Below are 14,525 nucleotides of genomic sequence, written 5' to 3' on the forward strand. Positions count from 1 at the left end.
GAGAAAACGGAGGTCCTAATCTTTTGGGGTAATCAGGATATCTGGTCAAGGGACTGGTGGCTGCCCTCTCTCGGGGAATGCCCCCTCCCATGCCAGTATGGTAAGAACTTAGGGGTGCTAATGGACACTACTCTTTCCTTTGACCATCAGGTCAATAGTACTATTTCCACCTGCTGTGGCATTATCAGGATTCTCAGAAAGATCTCCCATTATCTTTCCCCTGATGCTCGAAAACAGGCTACGGTGGCATTAGTCTCCTCTAGACTGGACTACTGTAATGCCCTTTATTTGGGCATTAACAAGAGTCTTATCCATCATCTTCAAATGGTCCAGAATGCTGCTGCGAAGATGGTTCTGGACCTCCCTACATTTGCCTCAGCCTCGGCAGCTCGGGAGAATTTACACTGGCTTCCCATACATTCTAGGATCACCATTAAAATTCTATGCCTGTCTCATGGAGCCTTTTATGGCACTGGTCCGGAGGGTATCAAGCTACTTGTACATCTTTATACCCCCAGTAGATCTCTTCGCTCCTCCAATAAAAACTTCCCTGCGGTCCCCCTGAGCTCACAGGGCAATCCTCTCTCTTTTTGTTTCGCAAGGCTTTGAAAACCTGGCTTTTTTCTGAGGCGTACCTATAAAGCTGATCCCTCTGACTGTGTGTTGGATGACCTGCATTAGCGCCTTGATGCCCTTGGGCTAGGTTGCGCTTTATACGTTTCTGTTCATTCATTCATTCTGGAGGAGCGTGTTGAGCAGATTTGGCTTCCTCGCTTCTCCTCCTCCCCTCAGTTGGTAACTACTGGAGTCCCGCAGGGTTCCTCCCTTAGCCCTCTCCTCTTTAACATCTATGTCACTCCATTGATATATCTGGCAGATGAGCTTGGGGCTAAGGTGATGGCCTATGCAGACGATACCCAGCTGCTCTTTACCTGGGATAACGTAACAGACTCTGTTACTGTGGTGCAACAGTGCTTAGCCTCCATTTTTAAATGGTTGGCGGATGCACGGCTAAAGTGCAATAAACAGAAGTCTGACATCTTGTTATTTGGTAAATTCCCCTCTAATTTCTGAGAACAGCTGTGGCCGCCTGACTCTCCATTGCCCTCAAGCACAGGAAAGCCCGTAAAAAACCTGGGTGTATGGTTCAATGAGAGTCTCTCTTTCTCAACACATATTAAGAAATTGTCCGGCTGCTGTTTCGGCCTTCTTAAGACTCTCAGGAACTTTTTCCCGCTTCTTCCGCAGGCGGCGAGAGAAAGTTACGTGTGCTCTGATTTCTTCACGACTGGATTACACCAATGCCCTCTATGCTGGCATTCCTGGCAACTTGCTGAAAAGGTTACAGGTGGTTCAGAATACGGCGGACAGACTGTTATTGGTCATTTCTGCGAGGAACAGCGTGCACCATCAATTGTGTTCTCTTCATGGCTCCCCGTGGTGGACAGAGTTAAATTCAAATCTTTGGTTCTGGCCCATTGTGTTCTTCACGGGTGTGGCACCCTCTACCTTCAAAGACGCTTTTCTTTCTATGTCCCTTCACGAGCACTTCGATCCATGTCCCTTCGCTTTGCCCAGGTCCCTCGTTTCAAGTATCAGAGGCTAGGGGGCAGCTCTTTTCGTTGTGAAGGCCAGCACGGCCTGGAATGCCCCCCCCCTTGCCTTGTGGTCTATTCAGGACCCAGTTGTGTTAAAAAGGAAATTGAAGACTCACTTCTTTGCTTGATAGTCTCTCTCATTACCCCTTTGTCATCGCACCGGGACACTCATGAGTAACCGAGCGCGTTGTAAATGGATGAAACATAACATAACAGCGGTTATTGTCAGTGTGTTGTGAATTGAATTTATGGGCCCGGTGAGTATGTGGTGTTAGATTACCTGTTGCTGGTAACCCGCTGGATCAGAGCCTAACAGCGTTTCAACCTCTGTGTTATTCATGGGTTTACACTGACGCACCGTGCTCACAGAATTGTGCCCTGAATGGGCTATTTGCTCCTCCTGGTCCAGCACCGCCCCATTTTCACAAAGAATTCAACCTCATCCAGTAGACTTGGTTATGGGGAGACAAAGGAAGACCCCGGAGCAATCAGCAACAGATGGATAAGAAGGGGCTGAGGGCAACCGAGAAAGAGGCAAGTCAGACAAAAACACCTAACCCAAATGCAACCAGAAATTCAGGTAACAGAGAGTGAGACTGACAAAAAGAATCTCACGATCATCAACCTGACACCAAAGGAATTGACACAGATAGAAGAATCTATCCTCAAATTAGGACTTACATTCTGTCCTACCAGCAGGTTTGAATACGCTCAAACATGGATCGACGTTTACAAATTCGTGAGGAAGATAAAATTATTCAAATTTTTCAAAATGAGGGGCACAGAGTCCAGAATAAACATCATCACAACTCTGCCCACAGGAACTGACATTTTAAGCGGGCAAGATCTAGAAACACTTGCAGTCTTGGAAGAGCTGAGGAATGAAGGGAGACCGAGGGACGAAATCCCCCAAGAAGAGGCTGAACAAGTGGTTGACTTTGGGATCAAACAGGAACGATCAGTGAGTCCCTTTAGAACTTCCTCTAAATTCTACCCACAGACCCCAACAGATACCATTGACGTCTTCTGTGAAAAAGTTAACCAGGACCTCTCAAACTGAGAGAGAAAGTGGAAGATCCAACTATGAGGAAATGGAACTTCACCCAAGCTCAGAGGAAGGCACTCAAAGACTTGGAAGCAGATGCAGCGATTGTGAATAAACCCTCAGATAAGGGTGGAAATGTAGTTTTGCAAACTCAAACCAATTACTGTAATGAAGCTCTCCTCCAACAGAACAATCGAGACAAGTATCTATCAATCACAGCCATGGAGTACACAGACAGTATAACCCAATATGAACAATTCATTTTGAAATGGCGAACTAAAGGAATGATCTCAACAGAAGAGTACAACTTCCTATTGACACCTCATCCTAGACTTCCAACATTTTACCATCTACCAAAAGTCCACAAAAATCCTTTGAATCTACCAGGACGCCCAATAATTTCATTGATTGGTGGCCTCCTTGAGAAAATGTCAGAATTCATTGACCATTATCTGTCTCCCTTTGTAATTGAACTGCCCTCATATACCAGGGATACAAAGGACTTCTTGAGACATATTGAAGGTACTTTATGGGAATCTGACGTCATAATGGTAACTTTAGACATAGCTAGCTTATATACCAGCAAAGCACATGAAGATGGAATTGCTGCCATCAGATATTTCCTGAGAAATTGCAATTTGAAATTTCTTGAACACAGCAAAATGCTTATTTAATTTCTGCGCTTTGTTTGCATAACAACGTATTTATTTTTCAGGATCAGATTTTCAGACGAAGACGCAGGACTGCCATGGGAGCCTGCTTCGCCCCCAGTTATGCAAACCTCTGCATTGGCTGGTGGGAGAGGCAGGCCTCATTGGCAGATACTTGTGACCTATGGGTAGAGAAGACCATCAGTTGGAGGCATTATACTAATGATCTCTTCCTAATTTCGCGCTGTACTAGGGAATCAGCAACCCAATCCATTGAGTATCTAAACATCAATGACCTTAACCTTCAATTTATTAGCGATATTAGCTCAACAGAGGTGACCTATCTGGACCTGAGAGTCTATCTGGCAGATGGTAAAATTCAGACAGCTTTATTTAAAAAGCCAACGGCTGGAAACTCAGTGCTGCATGCTAGGAGTAGTCACCCAGACAATCTAAAGAACAGCATCCCTTATGGGTAACTACTGAGAATTAAGCGCAACAGTACTAGGGAAGTTGACTACAGACAAGATGCTCTTAAAAGCATCAAGAGATTCAAAGCGAGAGGCTATAAGAAGGGAATCCTAAATGAGACCTGGAATAGAACGAAAGAGAAGTCCAGATCAGACCTACTGCAGGTTGTCCCTAAAAAGACAGATACAGTAATGACACACAACTTTAGACTGATAACTAAGTTTTCCAGTGCGGCCAATAAGGTTAGGAAAATACTACAAGCCAACTGGAGTATATTAAAGTCTGATGTCAGCATAGGTCAAGACTTATCTACATATCCTTCACTAACCTTTAGTAAAACACGTTCAATTAAAGACCATTTAGTAACTAGTTATCTACCACCTGTCCAGAGAGCACTGTAAGGAATCACAGGTTTCTACCCCTGCAGAAATGGCAAGGCGTGCGCTAACTGTAACAAAGTCAGAGCGTGCACGATTGAAGGTCTTAAAGACGCGATACGTGTCTCCAAATTTATGAACTGCAATACAGCGTATGTAGTTTACTGTCTGGTATGCCCATACACCCAGCTAAAATGTGTGTCTTAGAACATCAGAGGGCCATCAAGAATAATGACATTAGTTACCCGGTCGCAAGACACTTTCAGTTACACCATAATAGCAAAAGAAAGCTAGTAAAATACTTCTCAATTAACCACATGGCCCATGATCCAAGGGGAGGAGATAGAGAAAAGTGTTTCCGTAGACTACAATCGGGCTATATTGTTGATATGGCAACCATGGTACTGACAGGACTGAATATGGGGGAGGAATTAGGGGTCTACTTGTAAATATGTATAGCACTTTTAGGATGATTGGCTAACGAGGGCATAGGGAGCAATGGAGTGGCTAAGAATGCAGTGCGAGAGTGCAGTTTAGAATGTCTTACGGACATGTGAGGAATCCGATCCAAACATTGAGCGAGCACATAGGCCCAGGGCCCATCCAGGGCATAATTATGAGAATATTGCGTAACGCAGGAGCAAATAGCCCATTCAGGGCACAATTTTGTGAGCACGACACGTCAGTGTAAGCCCATGAATAACACAGAGGTTGAAACGCCGTTAGGCTCCGCGTGCAATGTGCAGCGATACTGGGCGTGTAACATTGTTTCATTGTTCCGTTATTGAATTTTGACATTTATGTGTAATGAATCTCCATCCACTGTGATCCTCATGGTTACTAGACGCATTGTGAGCCCGATGGCCTGGCGTTGTAATGACGAATCCTGCCTGACCCTCAATTAGCCATTTGTAATGACGTATATATGACGCGTTTATTGTTTGAACTGTGCCATCAAATCTGGACGAGGATTTACCCCTGAGAATGCTAGTGATTATTTGTGGGAGCGTAGGGATATATACATATATATATACATATTATTCTCCAACTGGTAATGCAGCAGCGCCTCTGCCACTATTCACAGCGCGCAAACAACAATAATCGTCCGGAGTCAGGCTTGACAAATTACTTCTTTATTTTGTCATTAAAGTGCAGGGTGCAGGGATCATCAAACAGACGCGTTTCGGGCGCGGACGCCCTTGCTCACTGTCAGCGAGATGATGGACATGGTAGCCATTAAGTAGCAAACACAAATGTTCAAAAAGCGCGCCAGTTCCCACTCAATAATTAACATAAACAGAGGACTAATGACTTAAAACCTAATGACAGGTAAATTTCATAGCGGCCATTTGTAAGTAGTGAAACATATATTGTTCAACCCAGTGTGCATTAAAATAATGCTAATTTTCATCACGTCAGTGCAAACAATACCATACGTCATCAATATTTTTATAATTTTTATAACGGTGCAAGGTACCATTCAAGCTTTATAACTGTACAAATACGCAATTAACATTATATTCACATTGATGGTAAATGTTGCTTTGACCATATATAATCAAAAAACAAAGATTTTGTTAAAAATTATTTTCTCTTTTTACGTCTTAATGCTCTACTAGGCCAACTATATGTTGTATATACGTTTTTTAAAAACTCTTCTCATACCCATAGCTAAACTCATGTAGTCTATGTTTGCGCCAGGATGCCCTCTGGGTGACAGGTCTGCGCTCTATAAGTATGCGAAATAAAATAAATAAAATAAATTGTTTGGCACGTGCCTCTGTAATTTTATAAAACACAAGATGAAATTATGTGCTTGGGGAACTAGCGCACAGCTTGCCACGGTTAAATGAATTTCCATCAGATAACAAATTGTAACCATACAATAACGGTGGGAAAGGAATGTGAATGGATATAAGACATGATGGTGCCAAATGAAACTTAACTAAATTTAAATAAACGTGTACCAGTGCTAATGTTACATGTAAAATTAAAAGGAATTCTTGCGTTGCTCTAAAACTGAGCGACAGAATGGTACTTGACTATTGTTTCAATTTTACAAAAAGTCAGCTATACCTAATGGATAAAAACAAAATGTTATATCCCTGTGGTGAGGTTTAATCATGAGGTAAGGGGTGAAGAGGTCGTGAATAATAACTGATGTGGGGATTACAGGAAGCTACTGAGTTCTTCGCCCATGTTAAGCCCCCCCGGGGTCTTACTGTTCAGCCGAACAATATATTTGGATTCCAAACGCCTGAGTTGTTTTTCATAATCTCCCCCTTTTTTGGAGGTTCTCACTGCATCAATCACATAGTACTTTAAATGTGATAAATTTCTGTTGTGATGTGAGTGGAAATGACGTGCGACAGGGTAACTTTGGTCATTGTTTGTTATTGCTCTTAAATGTTGCAAGATGCGTTGGTGCGCAGGTAATTTTGTGCTCCCAACGTACCGTAAACCGCACGTGCAGGTAAGAACATACACTGCTAGTTCAGTTCTGCAAGTAAAGTGTGCCCTGATGTTAATGGGTTTCGGATCGAAGGGGGTGACATATGCTCTTGTATTGATACCAAAATTACAAGCGCGACAGGATATGCACTTATAAAAGCCCTTACGTGGCGAAAGCCAATCATCATTTTTTGGCGTCTCAGGACTGCTGGAAACCAACTCATTTCGCATGCTGAAAGCACGCCTATAAGTAACCGTTGGTTTGGGGGGTAAAATTTCCTTTAACACTGGGTCTGTGAGGACAACTGGCCATTGTTTCTTGATTAGGTTGGAAATTTGGCGAGCCTAACGGCTGTATCCTGTTATTAACCTAACACCAGTGTTGGTTTCTTCCCTCTTTTGTTTGTCTTTTTCTGATTTATCTTGGGGGGAAGTATTCAGCAGATCTAGTCTGTTATGGCTGTTGGCTCTAGTCATGGCTGAGTCCAACATGTTCTTGCTGTATCCTCTTGCCTCTAATCTTTGTTTGGCCTCAGATTGGTGTTTGTCTCTGAGCTCTGCCGTGCTGCAGGCTCGATTAATCCTGAGGAACTCCCCATAGGGGATGGCCCTAATGGTGTGCTTGGGGTGGAAGCTTTCAGCATGTAAGATGGAATTACCTGCAGTTTCTTTCCTGAACAGGCTAGTTGCGAGCTTATTATCTATGATTTCAACCCTCACATCGAGGAAACTAATCCTCGTGGCATTTATATCTGATGTAAACAAAAGGTTACAGTCATTGACATTGATCGCCTGTACGAAATTTTGCGCTTCTTCTCTACTTCCCCTCCAGACCACGAATATATCATCTATGTATCTCATGTACATGACTATGTTCCTCGTCCATGCATCAGAGTGTTCCACCTTAAGGACATGCTCCTCCCACCAGCCAACGTGGAGCCCCGCGTAGCTGGGAGAGAATCATGCTCCCATAGCCACCCCCCTGAGTTGCTTGTATACCTGATTATCAAAGAGGAATACATTATTGTACAGGCAACGTTCAATCATGGTCAAGAGCATAGCATTATGTCGGTATAATTCTATTGGTCTTTTGTCCAAATAAAATTTGACTGCTCTTAACCCGTCAGTGTGGGAGATGCTTGTATAAAGTATAGAAATATCCATGGTCATGAGTAAGAGGTCAGCCGACCAGTTGCATTTTTCAAGTGCTTGTAGGAATTCAGTGGAGTCACGTATGTATGAGGGTAATGTGGTGACAAAATCCTGCAAATAGAAATCAATGAATTTTGAAGTGTTCTCAAAGAGGCTGTTAATCGCGGAAACAATAGGTCTCCCCGGGATTGGTGGGATGCCTTTGTGGACCTTTGGGATGAAGTAAATGTTTGGTAAGATTGGAAAATCCTTCTGCAAAAATTTCACTTCACCCTTAGTTAATAGGCCCTGATGTCTCCACTCATTCAATTCTTTGTGGTACAGCTGTTGTATCACCTTGGTAGCTTTGAGATCAATTGTTGCATAGCAAGAGGTGTCATTAAGATGTTTGTATGCCTCTTCCATGTATTGTTTTTTTCCCCAAAGGACCACGTTGCCCCCTTTGTCTGATTCATTAATAATCACAGTCTCGTTCGTTTTAAGTTTATAGATACGTATATATATCTTTCTCTCTGTAGACGGCCTATGTATATATATGTATCTATATACACATCATACATATGTGTACAGATACATATATATACATATATCATCTACAGAGAGAAAGGAATATATCTTTTTTCCTACAATGTGACCCTTTGATTCAGAGTGCTCATCAGTGGGTGCTCTGTGTTGGGGCCGGATCCTGGCTCAAAGTCGTCAATTTTAACACAAAGGACACGGCACTCACAGCTTGGATTTTTGCTTAATTTAATTCAAGTTAAGCACTCAAACCAATGCGTTTCAGCCCTCCCACGGCTTTGCTCACAGTTAGTGAGTCCTTCTCAGTTTCTAATATTAAACCCATGTTTGCCTTAATGCGGCATTATGGGAATTGTAGTATTTGACAGTTATTCATCATATTTACATTTATACAAGAAGAAAATGCATGCTTTCAGGCTATTTACGTTTGATTTAAGTAACAGAGCATATTTCCTTTGATTTTATGCACAAACGTTATATTAGGCCAATTAATCAATGGTGTTGTACCCATAGCGGCGAGATAAGAATTGTTGTCAATCATTGTATTTGGCATAATTGCTGTTTGTTTAGATATTTTGAGTATTTGGGTATAGTACCCTGCTCTTAAATATGATATTTGTATCCATATTTAGCCTTCATTAATGTCCATTTGTCTTTGGCCAGTGTTCACAATTAAATAGATGTATAATGTTCTGTACAGTAGTATTTCCTTCATCTTAAATTCCATTGAGTGTTCATTTAATCCAAAGTACAAAAAGTTCTTCATCGTTGTTAATTCCTCCGGGGTGTTTTGTTGTCAACCTAGTGATGAACCGTGATTCCATTTGTTGCAGTTTCTTCATTCTATTACCTCCACGTTCTTCCTGAGGTATCATATGAATTCCATAATAATTAATGGCTCTACAATCACTTTTTTGACTGGAGGCCATATGTTGGCTGTTGCATACATCATGTCTTTGTTTTTTACCGCTTAAATGTGTTCGAGGATTCGTTTCTTTAGCATACAGATGGTGCTGCCAACGTATTTCAGCCCGCAATTACATTCAATTACATAGATAACATATGTTGATGTACATAAGATTTTTTTATCAATCTTGAGGATATTCCCATTGGGTTCTATGATGGAACTCTTGTTTTTTTCCAATATTACAGGCCTTGCAAAGATTGCATTGTTTGAAACCTTTCTGTTGATTGGTAAGCCAATTATCCTGTTCTACTTCCTTAAAATGGCTACTTACCAGTGCATCTTTGAGAGATTTCGAGTTTCTATAGGTGACCATAGGTTTGTCTCCTAATATTTTGCCTATATCTGGGTCCCCAGAAATTAAGTGGCAATATTTCCTGATTTTATTGACTATTAGGCTACTTTCTTTGCTGTAGATTGGTACAAATCTTGGAGGGCCATGGTCTTCTTGCTTTTTAGTCAATTCTTCTCTTGCTTTTCTTCAAAATTCTCTCATTGTAGCCTCCTGATCTTAATCTATTCATGGATTCCTGAACTTTCTCTTCTGCATCATTTTATTTTGAACAATTGCGCTACATGCGGGTAAACTCCCTGTATGGAATGCTTGCTATCAATGATTTTGGATGGAAACTTGTTCCATAAAAAATGCTGTTCGTGGCAGTTTGGGTTAAGAGAAACAAGGCATATGCAGGACGTCGTACATTCAGGCTAGGATAAAATAACACACCAAAGTCAATTGAAATGATGGTAGTCAAAGTTCATCACAGGGTGTTGTACCACAAGAGTGCCTTTAGCACTACATTCCACCCCATGACCTTTGACTATCATAACATACATATATAAAAAACTGAACTTCTCAACTAAAAGCCCAAGTGTAATTGAAGCACATGTTAAAGCAGTGACATTATAAACTCATGTGCTGAACTGAATTCACAAATATAATTGAAGCGCACAGTAAACAGTGAAATCATAAAAGCATGTAACAATCATTTTAAAGCATGTACAAATATGCATATCTGGATGCTCAGCAACAAGAATAAATGTAAATGAATACACAAAATAAACGCACAAATAGAAACAAGCATATGAACTTAGCTCCTAATGTCATAAATGGCTAATTCTGGAACTTCTACAATTAAAGCAGTCAAACTTATATATGTTGTGCTTAAAAATAAAGGCAACATCAACATCATCTTTAAACTAAACAGCATCTTCTTCAATTTCAATTTCACAACATATGTATTTTTTTCCAGAACAAATAATGTCCTTCTGTGTGAAAGACACACAGTATTGCATTTAAAATTATAACTGTGAAAATTTTACTTTATTTTCACTCAATCAGTTTGTTATCACTCGCTAAACAAGTCCATTTTGGTGATTCAGCCAAAGGGTGTCAGCAACACTGTCAGTTTACGTTGTCCGGTGATCACTCCAGGGTTGGGGTGGCACACCCTCACAGGCCCACTCAGACAAAGGCACCCAGTGGCAGGACAGGAACATCAGGTACACCAACACGTCACAGTATGATCTGGAAAAGAAACAAGCATCACTGTTCTTGCAAAAAATAATTTTCAACAAGCGCACATTCTCCTTTTTCTGTTTTGGGTCTGACGGCACAATATTGTCATTCCTGTCTGCACGGTCCGCTGCTGGCTCTAGGAAATTATCTGAGAATTCAACCCACACTATAGCCTCTGAATTCTTGGTATTGGAGTGAAATTCTCCTTCTACCTGCAGAGTGAAAAGGGCAGGGGCACTGTCCTTCCTGACTATCTCTCCACACACTGCATAATAAGTGCATCCTTGATAATTTGGCAATCCATCTGCTCTATCTACTATGGCAATTTTCCTTTCTTCAACTGGCCCCTCACCTTCTGTGGGACTGGTCAGCGCTGTGCATACTGACACATAAGAATCACAGTTCTAAGTAAGTCTAGAGGAATATGCATCCCTTTATTCTCTACCCACCTGTTAGTTGGGTCTTTCTCTCCGAGGTGCCCGCAGTTAGTCATGCCCACTGTTAGAACTGGGGGTCTCTAGTTGGCAATGGTATACACCATTGACCAAATAGGGACCCTTGCTTCTAAGTCAGGGAATGGGGATTACGCTACTGGATAACCCTGCTCACCCCCTGGTAGCTTGGCACAAGCAGACAGGCTTATCTCAGAGGCAGAGTGTTAAGCATTTGTGAACAAACACAGTAATACAGTGAAAACTCTACAGATAGACACCACACAGGTTTTATAAAAAAGAAGTATTCTGTATATAGACTTAACACAAGACCACAAATGACAAAAATCCACAATACTGTACTTAAAATAGACTTAAAGATGGTAGAAGTTACTTAGTTCAAGTTGATGATAAATGCGACACAGTTCTCACAAAAGTACCTGGATGCGGGACGCAAAACAAACAAAAGGCTCGCAGAGTTGGAGATGCGTCTGTTCCTTGCTTCGGGGGAGACGATGCGTTGCGCCTCAATGCTTGCGCAGAGTAAGGGATGCTACTTGGTCCTGACAGGAGGGGAAGTGATGCGTAGATTCTCGTACTGTGGCCCGGTTATGATGCTGCGAGATGGCACCTCGATGCGATGCGACAATCCGATGCAATGCGATAAGATGGCGCCCTCAATGCGATGACGTGAAGACGATGCGTGCACGCCCATCGGCCATGCAGCAACTCTGTAGCTTTGGAGCCGCGACAGGGCCTGCGACTCGCTTCTCCGGTGATGCAACGGCAACCTTGCGGCGGCAACCCGCTTCTCCGGTTATGCGTCGGGTAACAGGTTTGACGACTGCACGCTTCTCTGGTGATGCGGCGGCGACCTCTGCGGTGGCGACACGCTTCTCCGGCGATGCGACGGCAACAGCTGCGACTGCGACATGCTTTTTCTTGATGAGTTGCGCTTCCAGCTCCCAGCGATATGCAGGCTTCTACAGACAGAATTCCCAGCAAGAAAATTTAGAGGGGAGCTGGTGGTGAAGTCTTTTGTCCCTGAGACTTCAGCAGGAGGCAAGCACAAGTTCAAGCCCTTAGAGTAATATTCTGCAAGATGATGAAAGTTCCTTAAAAGTTTCTTCTCCTTTCCTTGGCAATAAAGAAACCTCTGCAGGCCAACCCAGCAACACAGCACACTGGCAGGGGGGCAGTCCAAACTCCTGCAGCTTCCTTGGTTCCTTTGCAAAGGTTTGTCTTGTTGTTCCAGAAGCGATCTAAAGTCTTGGGGTCTGGGTCCCCATATTTATACTGCAAAATCCTTGGTCCTCTGAAGGCAGGGGGGCCTTTGCCTTGTCCAAACCAGTTCTGGTCAGTCCTGGAGCACTTTGTTGACAAGACTGCTTCTTTCCTTTCACAGTGTAGGCCAGGGACATCAGATACACCACAGGAAATGGAGCCAGCATTGTGGAGGGAAGGCACAGCCCTATTCAGGTCCCATGTGCAACTCCTCCCACCCATCTACATGCAGATTTTTCTATTCAGCCCTGTGCTGACTCACCCTGTCTCCTGGAATCCCCCAGCCCCTGTCACTCAAACTCAAGACAAGGAATGAACAACCTAGCAGAGGCAGGCTTGGATAGTTAGGCAAGAAAATACCTACTTTCTAAAAGTGTTACTTTCAAACACAGAATGTTAAAACCAACTTTACTAAAATATATATTTTATCATTCTGAGTTCAAGCATACTAAATTCGAATTTCTACCAGGTTCCCTGAGTCAGTTAGGATTATAAGATGTTATAATCAAACTGCCCATTCTGGCCTATGGGGAACAGATAGCCTTGCAACAGTGAAAAATGAAAATGGCTGTAATTCACTATTAGGACTTGCCACACACATCGGGGCATATCCTACCTTATACTGTAGTGTAGTTCCTATATTCCAAATAGGCTCTGCACATTGGAATATTATATCCTATAGATATGACGTAGGACTTAGGTCAGTAGGTCTCTATCGAATATACTAAACTTAATTGTGAGTGCCAGCTAGCTCAGAGGTCACTAGAAACTTTCTAGAATTCACAAGAAGGGATTAGTGTCAGACAACCGCATAAACATGACAACTTTGTTTCCCTAGGACTGGAATAACTATCTTCAGAGTCGTGGAAACAATAGATAAGTATTTCACTCAGTCAATCGTGCATGCTTAGTTTCTTCAGAGTTTGCAGAGAAATAGTGAGACTGGTGTTTTCAATAAAAAGGGTTTATTGAACAGTCTTCTTTCTCATGCAAGAGATATGAACTGCTACAATCGTTAGGCAGAATGCAAAGTATAATGCGTACAGCGTAAACAGTAATATGGAATAATACTGTAAGAGCATTGTATGGTTTCTAAGCCATATAAAAATACATACATAAATAACACAGGCTAAAATACTCAACTGGTGCTTCTAAAATACGCCTACCCCAATGTACCTAACCTAAGTCTAGTACGAGGGAAGAAGTAAGTATGGTCTTTAGAATAGTTTAGTTTTGCCAAGAATCTACCAAAGGCTCTCTATGTTCTAATCAGCTCCATACCTTAGAATAAAGGAGGTCTTGTATCTCTGTCTCGGGACTCGATTTCCCAACATCCCGCAAGGGGAGTCAGAAACACTCGGGCTATATTTCTCAGCAGAGGAGGGCAACTTCCTGATCAGTGCGTCAGCTGGACAGTCGGCTTCATTCGGCACTTGCTGTAGCGAGCTGCGTCAGGCAAGTAGGTCGTCAAACTGCAGCGAACCACCGTGCTTTGCCACAGCAAGTGAAGGGATATTTATTTATACCATGAAGATGTTTAGGAATGCCATGTTTGATGAAAAGTCGGGCATATGAACATCATGAACGAACCCCTAAGGAATAGATGTTCATTGTAAAACTAACTGAGTTCTTGGAGAAATCAATATTCAAGCAAGGGGAAGTCCCTAACGGCTTAAGCTGGTTTTCCAAGAAATCGTTGTGATGTTTGGTGAACGGATGGAAGTAGCCATGCCTGTATTTGGGTAGCATAAGCTATGCCTAAATAAGGCATCAACCTCTTGATTTCCATGTCTATATAAGGGCAACGTGAATTGTACCTATATAAGGGCATGAATCAGGAAAATCCATTCAGAAACTAAAACGCCATAGAACACCCACTCCACTTTCTTATGTACGACTTCTACTAAGTTCTAAACATGTATAAAAGTATCTAAAAAAACTATCTATACCACAAGTGTTTAAATCCCACCCAACATCCATAAAAAAATGCATTGGTACTGGTTGTATACGAAAAGAGCATTTGTGCTGTATGCATTTAAAGCAGTGTTTCATTCTAGCATA

This window comes from Lissotriton helveticus, chromosome 3_1, assembly GCF_964261635.1.
Source record: "Lissotriton helveticus chromosome 3_1, aLisHel1.1, whole genome shotgun sequence".
In the NCBI taxonomy this organism is placed as follows: Eukaryota; Metazoa; Chordata; class Amphibia; order Caudata; family Salamandridae; genus Lissotriton; species Lissotriton helveticus.